Genomic DNA, 17208 nt, shown 5'->3' on the forward strand with positions numbered 1-17208 from the left:
TCTCCAGTGGCTGCGATTGCTGGCACCATCTGTCTGGTTAACCCCTGAATGGTATTTCTCAAAATGTGCCTCCAGAAATTCCTTCTGGTGACTTGGAACCACTTCCCAGTAGAGATTTGCTTATGATTGAAGCATGAATGTTTCTTTATATCCCTTCCAAAATCAGGGAGTAACCAGAGGCCAGAGCTGCTCTGGTAATGAAAATGATTTTTTTTCCCCAAGACAGTTCACATAAAGGATGCAGAAAAAGAGGAAATAGGAGAGCTGAAGTCCTCCAACTCGCCAGCTGCTGGCCCAGAAGGCACTTCAGACTTGATAGACAGCCAAGGAACCTCCCCTGCAATTGCAGAAAACATCAGACCTCTTGAAGCAGGGACTTTTGCCTCTGGAACTGGACAACAGTCTGGGTCTCAGAAGTGTAGATCAGTCTAGTTTCTACATTAATTTCACTAATACTTTTTGGTACCCAGACAGACCTCAGCCAGGACATTTCATTCATTGATCTGGTCAAATTATATTTCTGATGTGAGTGGAAACAGAAAGCTCTCTGGGGCAGGGACTTGCACTTTATTTGAATAGTGCTTGCACAGTGGGAGCCTGGCCTTTAGATGGCAGCATAATATAAATAAATAATAACCACAATGTTCTGGTGATCTCAGCTATGTTCTATTCGTTTCTCTGGAATGGATTACTGGAGTTCTACAGCCAACCACCCTAGAAAAGTGAGTATTAGCTTTTCTCGCATAGTTCTGATAAAGGTTGCTGGACACTCACATGGCTGCTGTGGTCGAGTCCATTACACTATATACCCGTGTGCTCTTGAGTTTCCCTGTGTCTCCGTAGACTTACGCACTGTCTCTTTCCTTGGCCTTTGGCCTTGCTTGGTCGCTGTCTGTTATCCCTTCATAGAAATGGGACCATGTGGCTCAGTTGCCTTAGCTCTCTGGACCTGTGCTTTCTCTCACATACCCTGCCCAGTCTCACCTGTAGTTTAAGTACACCCACTCCCCGAAGTTCCACCATGTGAGCACTTTGGGTTCACAGTTCACCTTTTCAGGGGCATGTGATAGGTGAAACACACAGACACAGAGCTGATCTTTGAAGAGGATTCTAAACACCATTACTTTATAAAAAGGCAAAAATAATAAGTCAAAATATGGTAAGTCAAAATAAATAAAATCCTACAGGTAAGTCAAAAACGTGGAGACCTGGGAGAAGGGTTGGAATTTGGGGGTGAGGGGGTAGAGGCATGGGCTGTTTTAGCAGGGATAAGGGAGAGACAAGACAGAACTGGGGGGTGGGGGTGAGAATCAAATCTGTATCTTAGGGTATGTCTACACTTACCCGGTAGTTTGGCAGCGAGCGATCGAACTTCTGGGTTCGACTTATCGCGCCTTGTCTGGACGCGATAAGTCGAACCAGGAAGTGCTCGCCGTCGACTGCAGTACTCCAGCTAGACGAGAGGAGTACCGCGGAGTCGACGGAGGAGCCTGCCTGCTGCGTGTGGACCGAGGTAAGTTCGAACTAAGGTACTTCGAACTTCAGCTACGTTATTCACGTAGCTGAAGTTGCGTACTTTAGTTCGATTTGGGGGGTTAGTGTAGACCAAGCTTTAGATGTCTATACTAATGCAAGACGTATGGGGAATAAGCAGGAAGAACTTGAAATGCTAGTAAATAAAAACAACTATGACATAGTTGGCATCACAGAGACCTGGTGGGTTGATACGTATGACTGGAATATTGGTATAGAAGGGTACAGCTTGCTCAGGAAGGACACTCAGAGCCCTCTTGGATGTCCTGGATTTTCCCGCAGCTCATAGCTTCTCTGAATCATAGCTCAATTTCTCTCTCTGCTCTGTCTAGCTTCCTTTGACTTTGGCTGATACTACAGTTAAACAGGACCCCTCTCCTACAAAAGCATAATCCTCTGATCCCGTCTCCTGCCCAGGGCTTCCTGTTCCTTGCTTTGTGAGTTCTTTGAATTTGTAAGTCCCACTACCAACACCTGGTTCCTTTTGTTCTGCTTCTGGGGATGTTACACATTCTCCAAGCCCAGACCCTTGCAGAGAAGTTGCCGGGGAAAAACTGTTTTTTTTCCCTAGGATACAATTACTCTTGTTCTCCCCAGGTAATATCTATGCAGGTGTTTGATAGTCTTTAACAATTAGCCTGTTCACAGATAGGGAGGAGTGGTGCCAACATGTCTTAGCACAAGGTGCACAAGGCACTGCACAGTAGAGTCATAAAATGAGGATACAAAAGCTTATAAAATCAAATTGAAATTCATAAGCCGTACATAGATTCCCCAAATTGTGTCTCAGCGCTAGTGACATTCTTTAGGAAGTCACATCAGAATGTAGGCCAGGGGTCTCAAACACCTCTACGGACAACCTTTGATCAGCCCATGATACCAGCTTCCATCACCCACTTTGTTAAATTTTCAAACAAGCATCTTCCTGCTTTCTCCACATGCTGCCTCTCACGCTTGGGAGGCACTTCCCTTAAACATCTACAAAGCCACGTCATTATCTACCGTGACATACTGACAACAAATTGGACAACTGTTAGATGGTTGGTGTACAGATACCTCTCCCTATCATACTGACCAATACTGTCTCATTGTTTCCTTGTATTCCCCCATCTGTCTGTATCCATCTTTTGTCTCTTGTCTTATTCTTAGATTGTAAGCTCCTTGAGACAGTAACCATCTTATTTTTGTTCTGTTTGTACAGCACCTAGCATAATGGTCCATGACTGGGGCTTCTAGGTGCTATGGTACTACAAAAGATTAATAATTAGGGCCCTACCAAATTCACAGTCCTGAATAACACGTCCCAGACCGTGAAATCTGGTCTTTTGTGTGCTTTTACCCTATATTCTACAGATTTCATGCGGGAGACCAGCATTTCTCAAATTGGGGGTCCTGACCCAAAAGTTTATTTTAGGGGGGGATCGCAGTATTGCTACCCTTACTTCTGCGCTGCCTTCAGAGCTGAGCGACCAGAGAATGGCGGCTGCTGACTGAGGGCCCAGCTCTGCGGGCAACAGCGCAGAAGTAACGGTGGCAATGGCAGACCATGCCATCCTTCTGCGCTGCTGCTGGCGATGGCGCTGCCTTCAGAGCTGGGATCCTTGCCAGCAGCCGCTGCTCTCCAACAGCCCAGCTCTGAAGGCAGCGCAGCCGCCAGCAGCAACGCAGAAGTAAGGGTAGCAGTACAGCAAAACACCCCCCCACACACACACACAATAATCTTGCGGGGCCCCCCCACAACTCCTTTATGGGTCAGCATAATTACAATACCATGAAATTTCAGATTTAAATAGCTGAAATCAGGAAAGTTATGATTTCTAAATTCTATGACCGTGAAATTGACCAAAACGTACTGTGAATTTGGAAGGGCCATATTAATAATTGAGGTTATTTTCTTTCTATCTCTGGCAAGAATAATCCCATTCAGTTTCTCCTACATGCTAGCATTTAAGGTGGTGATATTTAAAATGCTTTTTAGGAAGAATTTTTTCTTCTGTATATATTCCACAAATCTTTTTTTTATGTCTAAGGAGATAAATATTCTGCCAATTTTGTACAATTTTTGTGCTGGTACTTGTTTCCCATGAAGTCATAATCTTCTTCCATGTGTTATATTTTCCATAACTAGAATTGCGATATTTCCGAATTATCATTTCAAGGAAAGGGAAGAAGCAGTGAGAGCAGATATACTGTAAAGACACAACAAAAGATTTTTTTCCCCCCTGAAGATTTCCTTAGTAATATATGAAAGCAATAACAATAGCAATAAATACCAGAGTGGTAGCCGTGTTAGCCTGTAGCCACAAAAACCACGAGGTCGGAAGAAGTGGGTTTTTTACCCACGAAAGCTTATGACCAAATAAATCTGTTAGTCTTTAAGGTGCCACCGGACTCTCAATAGCAATAAATGTTTATTGTAAAGTGTAGTAGTTAAAGAGAAAAGTTCCTAAAATTTATATATTTACGGTATTACTTTTGTGACTTTCATATCAGATTTACTCAGTTTTCAAGTCAAAAGATGATTTTTCTGTCTGCCAGTGCTAAAAATTCACTCTGGGATATGAAAAATCAAGCTCTGGTCATTCTGCCTCTTACACCATCATCAGGAATAAAGATTTTATCACCTGAATTTAGCAGACAAAATTGCTGGTTATGTGTAAGGTGGAATATAATCCAATTCACTCTTAAAGGCCTTTTAGCTCTGCAGTGCTAACAGGAGCAAAAGTTTGGTTTTTGTTAAGTCAATGGACAGGCACATAGTACACAGACACATGGAGTTTGGAGGTGCCATTTTTATCACTTTTCTGCACTTTTAATTAATATGTAAACACATACTGTGATTTACAGGAGTATGTGAATGGGGGATTGTGCCTCTCCCATCAACTTGTTTATCTGAACACAACTGTTAGAAAGGTTTACTGGAGTTATTCACCTTCATTCTCAAAGCTACCCAAATCTAAAGGTGGAATTTCATCATAGGATGCTGATCTCTTTGGTAAGGAGTTTTTATATTTCTAAAAAGATTTAAATCTTCTGATACTTGGGTTAAGGTTCAGGACATTGTTAAATTTGCATCTAGGACTTTTAAACCCGTATTTTAATGAATATTTCAAAATGTAGTTTGTGGCTTTGACCAGCAGATGGAGATGAACTGGAGTAAACCGACGAGTTAAACCGTCATTGCGGGTATGGGGAAAAGCAGAGGTTTCTTCCTACAAAGTGTGCTAGTGCCAATGTGGCTTGGTGCTGACTGGGGGCCCCTAGTAGGTAGAATAATACGAATAAGAAATAGTAGTTGTTATATTGACCAGTGGGGAGTAAAATATCTGGGAACATATCACTGCCCTGATTAAAAATTACATCCCCTACAAAATTCCAAGATTTGGCCACCTGGCTAAATCTCTCTGCATTCTTGAGGGGTAGGATCACTCTATTTAAAAGGAATCTCTCACCCAAAAGCTGCAAAAGCAAAATGCAGCAGTACAGCTAAAGAAAGCACGCAAGAGACTACGGAGAATATCAGGAACAGTGTAGAATAAAAATCTGAGTGCTTTAAATGAGATGAATGACGACTTATTTTTCAGGTGAGCTTCTCGATTGTGTGTGAGAGAGAGATAATTTACCTATCACTGTCACTTACCTATTCCACTCTGGGGCAGGGATGTGCAGGAAGAGGGCACTTTATATTGTAATTTTGCCAGCAAACTGGGTGAGAGGATTGGTAGGACTTCTCTAACTCTCCTGGATATTGCTCTACTGTCTTCAAGGCAGATTATTATCCTGTGAGCGCGCACACACACACACACACTCACTCTCTCTCTCTCTTTTAAGAGCAACTATTTTGCTTTTGAAATTCTCTAGGTTGTACTAAATATCAGATCCTCGCTTGGAATAAATGGTCAGAGCTCCACCGACTTTAATGGAGCTCTGACAATTTACAGAAGCTGAGGATGTGGCCTCCAATATGTTTTCAAAATATTCTTCTAGGGAAGGAAAACCTCAGCTGCTGTACAAGTTCTTCATTTCTAGCCTCTGCCTCCATCCCAGATTAGACACAATGAACTCCATGCTTTGCTATTACTATAATACTCAGGATTGTCTTTCTAGAAACAAAATCTAAACCGTTCCACAAGTGCTTCTAGCATCAGTTTGTTTGCTTAGAATGCTGCCTCATTCCTTGGTTAGGTGTATAAGAAAGCATTTTTGTTTAAATAGGGAATTAAATGAAATAGACTCACCAACCCCTAACCTGCCTTTCTGTGAGTAGAAGTACCTGTGGGATATGGATCTCATCACACATGGATACATTTTCATGGGAGCTTCTTCTTAAAATATGGACACCATGTTATTGGCCTGAAGTCTCTCTCCTCCCCATAGCAGTAGGCTCACATACACAGAAAGACTAATTTGGCTGATATCCTTGGATTTTCACTCATTCTGGCTTGCCATCTCCTGCACTGTAATCCTGCAACTATAGCTGACCTGCACCTGCTGCACAGTAGTAATCACAAGGAGGAGAACCCAACACACCGTGTTGTATTCTCTCCTCCTGCCTTGGCCTCAGCACATTTCCCCCCGCCCCCCCCGCTGTTCTTTCTCGCAGCCGATTTTTATTAGTGCAGTAACAGTAACACTTGGTAAGATCAAAGTGCGATCGCCTTCAGATTTCTCTATTGCTGAAGTTTGAGCTAAGTGTTAACTGCTCGCTTCAAGTGAAATAAACTGCATGCTTTTAGTGTGCCCGTTTATAAGCACGCTGGGCTAGCGTCAGTTTTCAGTCTGACTGGAAGGCTGCAACAGCTGTTTCATGTTATGTTTCACTTGCATTAGAATTAGTTACTTTTTCCAGACTCCCAGACTGCTTCCCCAATTATCATTTCTTGTCAAAATTCTTAATTAACAACAATACCGACACTGATCTTGGAATAACAGTGGAAGCGTAAAGGGTCAGATTGAGAAGTGAGACCCACACCTTGGACAGCGCTTTCCGCAGTGCGAGTTCAATCCCAGTTTTATCTTTTTAGGTGCTGCTGAACTGGATATTTTGTGTGGATCAGGATACAGCTGCACCTTGGTTGCCCAGCAAAGGAAGGAAAAGCAATGGAATGCCTGTGAGGTATTTAGGTGTTGGCATTTATTGAATCACAGTTGATTTTCTAGAAATAAACAACTGTAGAGCACTAGAGGGGGGTTGAAACAAAACACCATGCCCAAGCACACCTGGACTTTGGGTAAATTCAGAACCTGATCCATACACTTCTTGGGCCCATCAGAAGTGAATTGATGTTCTCTCAGGGCAGACTTGCCTTTGTGTCTAATCCTCTATGCTGTTTGTCAAGTAGTTGGTGAAGTGTTCCTTGTTTGGATGGGAATCTGAATGGGGTATTTGGTACAGTACATCCCTGCTCTTTGTTGTCTACTTTCCTTCCTTCCTTTTTTTTTTTTTTTTGAGCTGCTGTGTTAAGTGACTCTGGAATGTGCATGGAGATGAGGGGGAAGCTTAGCTGGTTCCAGCTGGCATGATCAAACTGGAGAGAAAGTTCCCAGGATATCTAGACTTTCCAGTGCATTGTGTTTAGATAGAGTTTATAAAAAGAACCAGACTGAGAGGAATGGCTTGCACAGGGGTTGGTGATGGTGTTGGAGATACCCTTAGGAAGTGCTGTTTTACGTGTCTGAAATATCATCAGCTCCAGCAGAAGGACAGAGAATCCTGAACCAGGGACTTGGCAGGCAAAGAAAAAGAAACGGATTCTCAAATACGTTTGCTTTAAAATACATTTATTGGCTCAGAAGCGATCCCTCCCCTTTCCTGCTTTCCAGACACACCTCCTCACCCTGCAAACTGGCAGCAAAGTGAATGGTTGCACAATGAGTAGGGCCTGCCAGTGATTTACAATTTCAGCTGAATCACATGAGGGGTTCACACTGCGTTTTCTATGTAATGGGGCCCTACGTAATCTCAGAATGAAGCCCCAGAATTGCAAGTGTATGGTTTATACACTGACCGATTGCACAGAGATACCGTACTAGCTGCTTAGGGTATGTCTATACTACCCGCCAGATCGGCAGGCAGTGATCGATCCAGCGGGGGTCGATTTATCGCATCTAGTCTAGATGCGATAAATTGACCCCCGAGCGCTCTCCCATCGACTCCTGTACTCCACTGCTGCGAGAGGCGCAGGCAGAGTCGACGGGGGAGCGGCAGCAGTCGGCTCACCGCAGTGAGTAGGTCTAAGTACGTCGACTTCAGCTACATTATTCACGTAGTTGAAGTTGCGTAACTTAGATCGACCCACCCACCCCCAGTGTAGACCAGGCCTTAGAGTCTGATGCCTGGATATTGATTTACAAAAGGAGGGCTACAGATTAGGAGCATGGGCTGTGTTCTAACTTTGCCACAGACTTGCCGGGTGATCTTGGCCAAGTCACATCATCTCTGTGGCCTCAGTTTTCTGCATCTGTAAGGGTGCTGAAGCTTAATTCATTAACATCTGTGAAATACTTCGAAATCCTCAGGTAGTGGAAGGTGCTATAAATACCAGTATTACTGTATTATTGTTTTGGTTTTTGTCAGTTTAGTTGTTCAGTCAGTTTCCAGGTGGACAGGATCCACATCACTCCTCCCCCGCAAAAAAGTTGATAAAAACTAGCGCCCTTCCTCTGTCTCTGCAGAGAAGCCAAGGATCGGCTGGGCCATGGCGCATGAAACTCCCTTCCCACCCTGAGTTCCTGTCCGTCTAGGGAAGGGTTGAGGCTTATTGTGAAGACAGTGTGAGGAGGCTTCTCCTGCCCCACTCGGACGCCCCTGGCCTGTGGGTAGAAAACTTCATTCTCCAGGACACACAACTCAGCAGCTTTCACTAGCATTGTGAGTACTAAGAAATAAAAATAATTGTTAAGAGGATTATTGGTTACGTTGCATAATATCTAAAGCTATATCCCTTGGTAACTTAGCAGTAATTAACATCCTCTTGCACTGCGGTATTTAGGAGCGAATAGCTCCTACCAATGGACATTAATACCCCATCAGTGTCAGCCAGGGAGTGGGCAGTGAGTTTATGGAGTAGGTTCCAGTAATCTGTATTTGTTAGACTCTTCCCAATTCCTAGTCTTTCCAAGTTTCACCTGGCTTGAGCACTGCACAGTAACTGCAGTAACTCGTGTGTGTGTGTGTGTGTGTGTGTGTGTGTGATTGTTTGGCAGGTCTCCAAATTTGTGGAATTTACAATCATCACTGCGTCTGTAATGCTGGGAACAGCTTTTTTTATTTCTGGTGTATGATGAATTAGGCCATCTGTCTTCTAGGTCCACCCCCCCTTGCTGGCAATTCGGCACTGTCACGCAGTCAGCCAAGGTCAAGGTCCCAGAACTTCACTGTCTGTTGTGAAAATAATGGCTCAGTTCTGAAGTTCCGATTGTAATTTCTGAGCACATTACAACCCTTAGATCTGATCTGTCACTCAGAATAGGGAGTGTCCTTAATTTACAATAAGAATGAGGTAGTATATAGATAACCTTGCTTCACAGATGCAACCAATATTTAAAGGGGCACATCATTTAGACCTAAAATTTGGGAGTGGGGAAGTCTTTCAAAACATAACATGAATATAACTTTATTTTAATCTCATGGAAAATGACAGGGGACACAATTTAAATGTTGCTAACGCAGACATGAGAAAAGTGAGCGAATGCATGGGAACATGAAAGCGAGAGGCATGCAGAGAATGGGTACAGCGTGAGATCCTAAATGGAAAAGAACTGGAAATTAAAGTGAAACTGACCACTCTAGCCTCACTGTCCCTGTTTTCTGAAATGAAAGCAGTAAACCACCAGCATAAGCGATGGCAGACAAATTAGATTGGTAAATTTCTCTGTTTGTATAAACCTGGGTAATAGTCGTACCTTAGGGCCTGATCCAAAGCTCACTGAAGCTAATGGGAGGCTTTCTTTTGATTTCATTGGGCTTTGGCTCAGGTTCACATGTAAGAAAACTAGAGATGGGGGAGAACATACATGAAGACCAAGAACCTGAAGGTGCTTGAGGAGTCTTTGGGAAAACTCTTACCTAAACTGCTAGGTGTTGAGGATAATCCACTGACATTGGGAGAATTATTGAGAGCCATTTCTCTGGCACTCATCACAGTAGTAAATGAGTGCCTGTTGAGTCCCACAGAGAAGATACTTTAGCAGTACAGCCAACCCTAAATGTTCAAAAATTGAGTCAGGCATCAAAAATAAATCAGATGGCCTTAATTTTTTTTTAAGTGTTGGATTCTTTTTGTTTGTCGTCTGCTTTAGATCCTTTACGGTACATTTAGGTCATGATTTCAAGCTTTTCTCTGCAATTGTGAGGGCTTTCTTTTTTAAAATGAAAGCTGAGATTCTCATGTACAGGGCTGCCCGGGGGGGGGCCGAAGACCCCAGGCCCCCTGAATCCTCCGGGTGACCCTGCTCATGTAATGACGTGATTTTGGTATGTGTGGATTAAAGAGTGTCAACTGATCAGGAGATGCAGGTTGAATTCTTTGGGATGCCTCGTTGTTTATTTTGTGCTTTTACACATATTTAAGTGCTTATGGTTGCAGTGAGTTTCATAATTTTTGTTTTCTGTGTGCACTTTTGCTATAATGTCATTCTGTTTAAAAATTCCTTGAAACCCTTCAAACTAGAAATGAGTGCAGGGAATACGCCTGCCCTGGCAAGGAGTGGGGAAAAAATGAGTGGAAATGTAGATCTTTTTCAGCTCTAACTTTGATTTAAAACAAAAAGGCTTGACAGGGTGGGTTCCTTTGAGCTTTGTCTCACTGAGTAATAAGTATTGACTCCGAGGATCTGGAGAACGCTGTACCTCCGCTTCAGTCAGAGAAGTTGGGAAGATGGTTTCTTAGGGTTCTGGCACAGCAATGGGCAGAGGCGGTGCTAGCCCATTGGGGGCCGTAAGCAGGAATATTTGTGGCCTCCCCCCCAACATGACAAATAAATAATAAAAAGCGAATAGGGAGCCCCCTTGAGCTGCTCAGGGCCCTTAGCAATTGCTTAGTCTGCTTATGCCTAGTGCTGGCTCTGGCAATAGGAGATGGGTCAGAGTTCACATCTGTTGATATAACTGTCTTGGTGCTTTCCCCCCCCTACTATGCTCAGTCTATTTGTCAATGGGAAGAAGTTTCATCATTTTCCAGTGATAATCCATAAGCTTTTCTTATGTCACCACTGAATGATGAGAAGCTGCTGCTGCTGTGTATTTGTATTAGTGTAACCCTTCTGCCAGGCAGAGTTGGCAGCAACAATGGGTTCAGTATCTAGGGGTTCCTTTTCAACAACACAACACAAAACCAACTCGAGCCCCCACCCAGTGACCTGGGACAATTACACACCACCCCCTGGGCACCTCTAAGAGGCAATACTTTCCCTCTCGCAAGCACAGAGTCTGAGTGTAGCAAAAGACTTTTAATAAAAGGAGGGAAGTAACCAGGGGCGGCTCCAGGCACCAGCGCAGCAAGCGCATGCCTGGGGCGGCAAGCCGCGGGGGGCAGTGTGCCGGTCGCCGTGAGGGCGGCAGTCAGACCGCCTTCCGCGGCATGCCTGCGGGAGGTCCGCCGGTCCCGCGGCTTCGGCAGCAATTCGGCGGCGGGTACACCGAAGGCGCGGGACCGGCCGAAGGCCGCCTTGACTGTCGTGCTTGGGGTGGCAAAAAACATAGAGCCGCCCCTGGAAGTAACTCAGCATTAATTTGGGAAAACACCACAAACAGGGTTTATAAATATAAACCATGAGCGAAAGACCCACCACCAAGTCAGTTGGGCAGTGTCCTTTTCCCCTCAGGTTCTCAAGTCCAGCAACCCAAAAGTCCCTTTAATGTGCCCGTCCCTTCTCTGCACCCACACTCACAGTTGCTGTCCTTGGACAGTGAAGACCCAGAGTTCAGAGATGCATCTGCAGAGTTCACCTTCCACCATGGATGGAGGGCCGGGTAAGGAGGCACCATACTCGCTTTGCTGCTCATGCACTCACTCGCCACCCCTTTCTGTGGGGCTCTGCTCTGGCACTCTCCACCAGCCACGCCTCTCCACAGCTGCCCTGCTGGCCGCACCAAGATGTCTTCAGGGCCCCCCACTTAACACAGCTCTCAGTGATTTTAGATGATGGTGGGGGAGCCTCAGGCTGGTACACACTGGGAAGTCTCTTGCATCAGAGACACTGTCCCAAAACAGGTCTAATACTTAGACTTAGGTATCAGTGATTTCAGTTCTGCAGCTATTACACGGTGGAGAGAGGAAGGGTCAAATAGTGTCTGGGGCCCCTAGGCAAGGCTCACACCATCAGGTACAAGTACCTGTCCCCACCCTCTCTCAACTCACTGGCCTTTGGAACTCATATCCCCCCAGCCTAGCAAGTGCCGTTTAGTTGAGGGTGAGTCCCCCCATCAGGAAATGCCAAGTACCGTTCTGCTGCCCTGGATTCACACAACAAGGATAACAACGCTTTATTACTCCTGCCCCAATAACAAGGAGACTGGGAATCCAACACCAGCCCAAAGTGCCCATTTGGGGAAGCAATCCCATCATGCTGAGCATCTAGACACGGTGGCTGTGCCCATGCAAATGAGATCAGCTCCTGAAGTCCTCTTCCACAGCTCATCACTGGATGTCAGGGGAGAGCTCATTCAGACTCTGCTTACATTAGAATGGCGTCTAACGCCCCGACCATTCCAGGGCCCCGCTGTGCTAGGCGTTGCAAAAACATATAATAAAACCATCCCTACCCCAAAACTCTTACAATCCTGCAATGAGCTCCATGTGAGTGGACTCCTGCATTCACAGGAAGCCACACTGATCTCACTGCAGGATGACAGGCGGTGCAACAGGTGGGTGAAACAAACATGAGAGGATCGGGTAGCAGAAATACAAACCCATTTTACATAAACTACTTCTGAGATTTTACATGGCTCCTAGAATCACTCTTATGACAGAATCTATTCTCCCTCCCATTGAGTCATGAGTTGTAGTGGTGATTTTTCTTTATACCTGCCTGAAAATGTCTTACAGCCAGTCAGTCTGTGGTACACTTTTCATTCTTCTCTTTGGCTGATTTCTTGGAATCCTTAGTTATAGTTTTCTAGTCTGGGTCCAAATTGGTGTAAGGACTTTAATACAAACGGTATTGTCTTCTCTGTATGAATTTTTTTTACCTTTTGTCATTTCAATTAAGCTATTACTGATCACTGAAACGTGATCAAATATGAACCATTATTTAAAAAAAAAAAATCTTCCCACACTCTCTTTGAAGCAGGTCAGTAGTACCTGCCCCTGTGGAGACGTAGAAATATATACAAAGAGGTGAAGTGACCTGGGTAAAATTTTCTGAAGTGCCACTGTGAAATAGAAGCCTACATCTCACTGACATTCAATGGAACTTAGATGCTTTTGCAAATTTTACTCTTTGGTGAAGGCCTGAAAGAAAGTCAGGGCAAGAGGAAGAGATAATTGTAATTATAAAGATGTATAGTAGACGTTTGTGGGCTTTCGTCTTTGTTTCTGCTTCTGTCTGGTTTACCAGCCCAGGACCCACCTGTGTTTTGAGTGGCTCACCACTCAACTGTTGGATGTCTTGAAAGATTTTTGGAACGTAGACAGACACACAATCTGTTTCTAGTCAAACAGCAAGACTTGGACAGTGTATTTCTGAAGGATTATCAGAGGCCTGGGGCACGTTGTGAGATGTGAGGCTGAAGGCCAAGAGCTTTCAACCCCTGCAAGTGCAGTAATCTGTCAGAAATGCTTTGTCCTAAACAGTCTAATTGTGGACTTTGCACAGAAAATGATTAAGAAAGGAAAGGAACAAACAAGTTTGCCTGGCATGTTTAGTGGGGATTGTCAATATTTGACTTGAAATCCTGTCTTGTTCAGGGCCGGATTAACTTTTTGTGGGCCCAGCGCCAAAAATATTTGTGGGCCCCCCTGGGGAATGAAGGGGCCAGGGGCAAGAGCACAGCGGGCAGGGTGGATTTGATTTAAATAATGATTTAAGTCACTAGTCAGGAAGACTCGATTTAATCATGGTTTTCTGCATAAAAGTGCATTCTTGTTGGTTGTTATAACCTTAATACATATTCTTCACAACTCAGAGGTAGATGTAGGTTTCATTTTTAGAAGTTACACACTATACATTTTTAAACAGTGATTTATTTTGAAAACTTTTCAGATGAGTTTTACAGCTATATCAGAAAATGAATGATTGTTTGGTTATTTCATTTACCAAAGGTAATTGATGCAGATATTTATGAAGTCATTGGGAGGTGAACTATCTCCAATTCAACAGGTTAATCATTAATATTTGGAGGATTTTCCTGCCAGGCAGGGCCGGCTCCAGGCACCAGCCCAGCAAGCAGGTGCTTGGGGCGGCCAAGGGGAAGGGGCGGCACGTCAGGCTGTTTGGCAGTAATTTGGTGGCGGGTCCCTCTCGGAGAGAAGCACCTGCCGCCGAATTCCCACCGAAGAAGAAAGTGGCGCGGTGGAGCTGCCAGCGGAGTGCCGCCGATCGCATATGCGAGCTCGTTGATTCAGTTATTTATGACCGCCTCGTGGGGCGGCAAAAACCCTGGAGCCGGTCCTGTTGCCAGGCTGTATTAGGAGGAGAACATCACCAGACAGACATTTAAATTGGCGCCATGGTAAATCTGGTACTGCTTGTTCCTGAAATTCCATAGCCATTTCATAATTTAAATCAACAATTTTTTGTCAGATGAGACTTTCAGGGCTTGACAGCACTCTGTTATAAAGCTTTTACAAGCGATGTGATCCACAAATCGTGCAGTTGGATGGGACTCTTACGAAGCGTGTATTTCAGCTGGCTTGCTTTTTCACCTTCCATTCTCTCCAAAAAACACCTGAACTGATTCTGTTGCAAGAGCACTGGGAGCTGTGCCTTAGGCTATGACAAATAAGTGAGCCTCTAGGTGATGCCCAAAAATATCCCCAAATAGTTTTCAGACTCATCATTTACTGTCTCCTTAGCTCGTTGAAGTCAGTGGCCATTTATACCAGCAGAGCATCTGGCCCCTAGACTCTTTCCTGTCTCATAACTCTTAGTGCTTCTTCTCCACGAGGCTGGGTTGGGATTATCACAGAAGGAAAAGCCGCTGATTTCCTGTACCTCTTTAGAACAGAGCCAGCTTGGCATGATGGGAAGCAGACTCAGGAAGGAAGGAAACCTGAGGTGGAGAGGAAACAGTTGAGCCACCTAAGGAGAGGTGTCCCAGGGATCAGGGCCATTGGGGATGCTGTCAGAGGGGGAAAATTTTCCAAAGGGCCTGTTAGAGAAGCTAGAAAGTAGGGGGACCAGATGTCCCAATTTTATAGGGACAGTCCCAATATTTGGGGCTTTGTCTTATATAGGTGCCAAATTACTCCCAATTTTTCACCCTTGCTATCTGGTCACCCTACTAGAACGGTTCCATTGGGACACAGCATTGGCAGTGGGATGGTTTTCATTTGAGGTTCCACTGAGGAGCAGACCCAGCAAGGAAGATTCCGAGCTGTTAGGGAATTTGTTTAGAGGGAGGAGAAGGGTATATTGGAGTTATAGAGGGCAGGGAAAGCAACAGTCTGAGACTAGCTGGACAGCATGGACACAGTGGACTTGTAGGGAATGCCCATACCAATGAAGAGCCAGATTATCCCTGGCCCGTGTGTAGTGGAGGGGCCTTCAGGACTTTGTCTCATGTAAGGGCCTCCACTGAGCCTCTTAGTGGGGTATTCACTGAAGATACTGAAGTAGCAGCATCCTCCGAGTGTATTATTCAATCTGGATATGACGGTAGGCAGGGCACAATCAGTCTGCTCAGTTGGAATGATTTTGTTTTGTGTTAACCTTCCAACAGGGATTTATCTGTCCGATGGGAATTATGTTATGAAATACTCCAGTGTGGAAATTCTGTGTGGGGATTATCGGACTCATGTTTGGTTAACCCATAGCCGTCCATGAGCAATCTAGAGCTCCCATTGCAAAGGTTCTAAAGCATTAGCACTTAGTGACAGTCAATCCTAATTCTTTGTGCCAAGGAAAGAAAACAAGGGACATTTCTCTGTCATATCCCCCTGTGGCGTGCCAGTGTCTGGGTAAGAAATTTTCAGCCTTTTCTTTCTTCCCCCTGGCCTTTTTTTTTAAACATTCCCTGGCTCATCTGAAAGATGCAGGAATTGACTCTCCAGCTTTGGTCTATAGGTGCGTGATTTCCTGATGGGTCAAACCAAAACCTTGGATGCAAATACTTCCAAATATTGGGGAGGTTTGGATCCAGATCTGGATTTTGCACCTTTTCTTGACCGATTAAAATACAGAACAATTGAATTTCATATATACATTCCCCAGTTATCACAAAGCATTGAACAAAGTAGCACTTATTTTTGAGCCGGTCACAGATGGTTAACTGTATATGCAGCTTTGAGGCTACCATTGAAAAGCTCCTGGAAGTAGAATAAATGCATCAATTCATCTCTTAAAATAGGTGAGCAGTTAAGAGCATATAACTGTGGTGGCTTGGCATGGGCTATCTGTATGCTTCTGGGTGCAGCTCACCATATTGAGCTCAGCTATCTGAGGTAATGTTACTGACACTGTTGTATCATGGCTGTTACAGTCTTCTGGGGCCCATTTGTTGTCAGTACCTCAGGGATGAATTCTCCAGGTCCAGTTATCAGGGCTTTCTCAGTGGAGGGCCCACCTCTGCTCCATCCACTGGTCCACTAGAAACCCATGTTTGGCTAGCTTCAAGGTGCAGTATAATGCATCTATTTGGTCAAGAGTTTATTATTTTAGGTGCAGGTTCTACACAGAGTAAAGACAGTTTAAATGTAGAATTCACAAAACATAGCTCTATCGTAAGTTGTCCAAGTGCTGAAGTGATGGGAGCTGTTTAGGAACCCATCAATGTATTGCTGTCACCTTCTGAAGACCTCGCTAGTGGCCTGATCCTGTGTGGTGGTCATGACCCTCAAAAACTATCCATAATGATGAGATGGAGCTACAGAACTGTGGAATAGTCTCCCAGTGGAAGTGATGGAAGCTCCATTGCTTGAGTCACTTTAAACTCGATGCAGAACTGAACAATATTATCGAGAGGTGGCAGGTAGCCTTTTCATACTATAGTTTCCACTAGAGTCCATGATGATGCCTTATTTTTTCCCCCACTATAACTTTTTTGCTTGAAAAATTTGGCCTGATAATTGCCAGATATACTCTGAAAGCCAAAGAGAATGTTTTTTTGAAAAAGTCATTCACCTTTCTGGCTCATTTTCCTCACCTGTAAAATGCTGATAATACTTGAAAGCACTATATAAATGCTAAGAATTATTGTTATGAACTAATGACATTCCATTACTGGGCAATGTAGACCTAGTAGTTTGTTGAGATCAGTGTAAGCCCTAGTTATGTCCACTCATTCAGTCCTTCTCTCCTGATGTGCCCAGTCACCATGTAATAAAATAATCACTCAAACTTTGTGTTAAAGGTTACATTTATAAATAGTTAATTGGTTAGATGTTTAACTAAATGGTTAATCAATTGTTATAGATTCCAACAGGTCAATAGATTGTTTCTAACTGTCTAACACCTTCTAGTAATGTGTGTATAAACCAGGCTGGTGTGTGTTCATTCTGTGCTCTTTTACTTCTG

The sequence above is a fragment of the Terrapene carolina genome, unplaced genomic scaffold, assembly GCF_002925995.2.
Source record: "Terrapene carolina triunguis isolate 2854851 unplaced genomic scaffold, T_m_triunguis-2.0 Scaffold95, whole genome shotgun sequence".
Lineage (NCBI taxonomy): Eukaryota > Metazoa > Chordata > Testudines > Emydidae > Terrapene > Terrapene triunguis.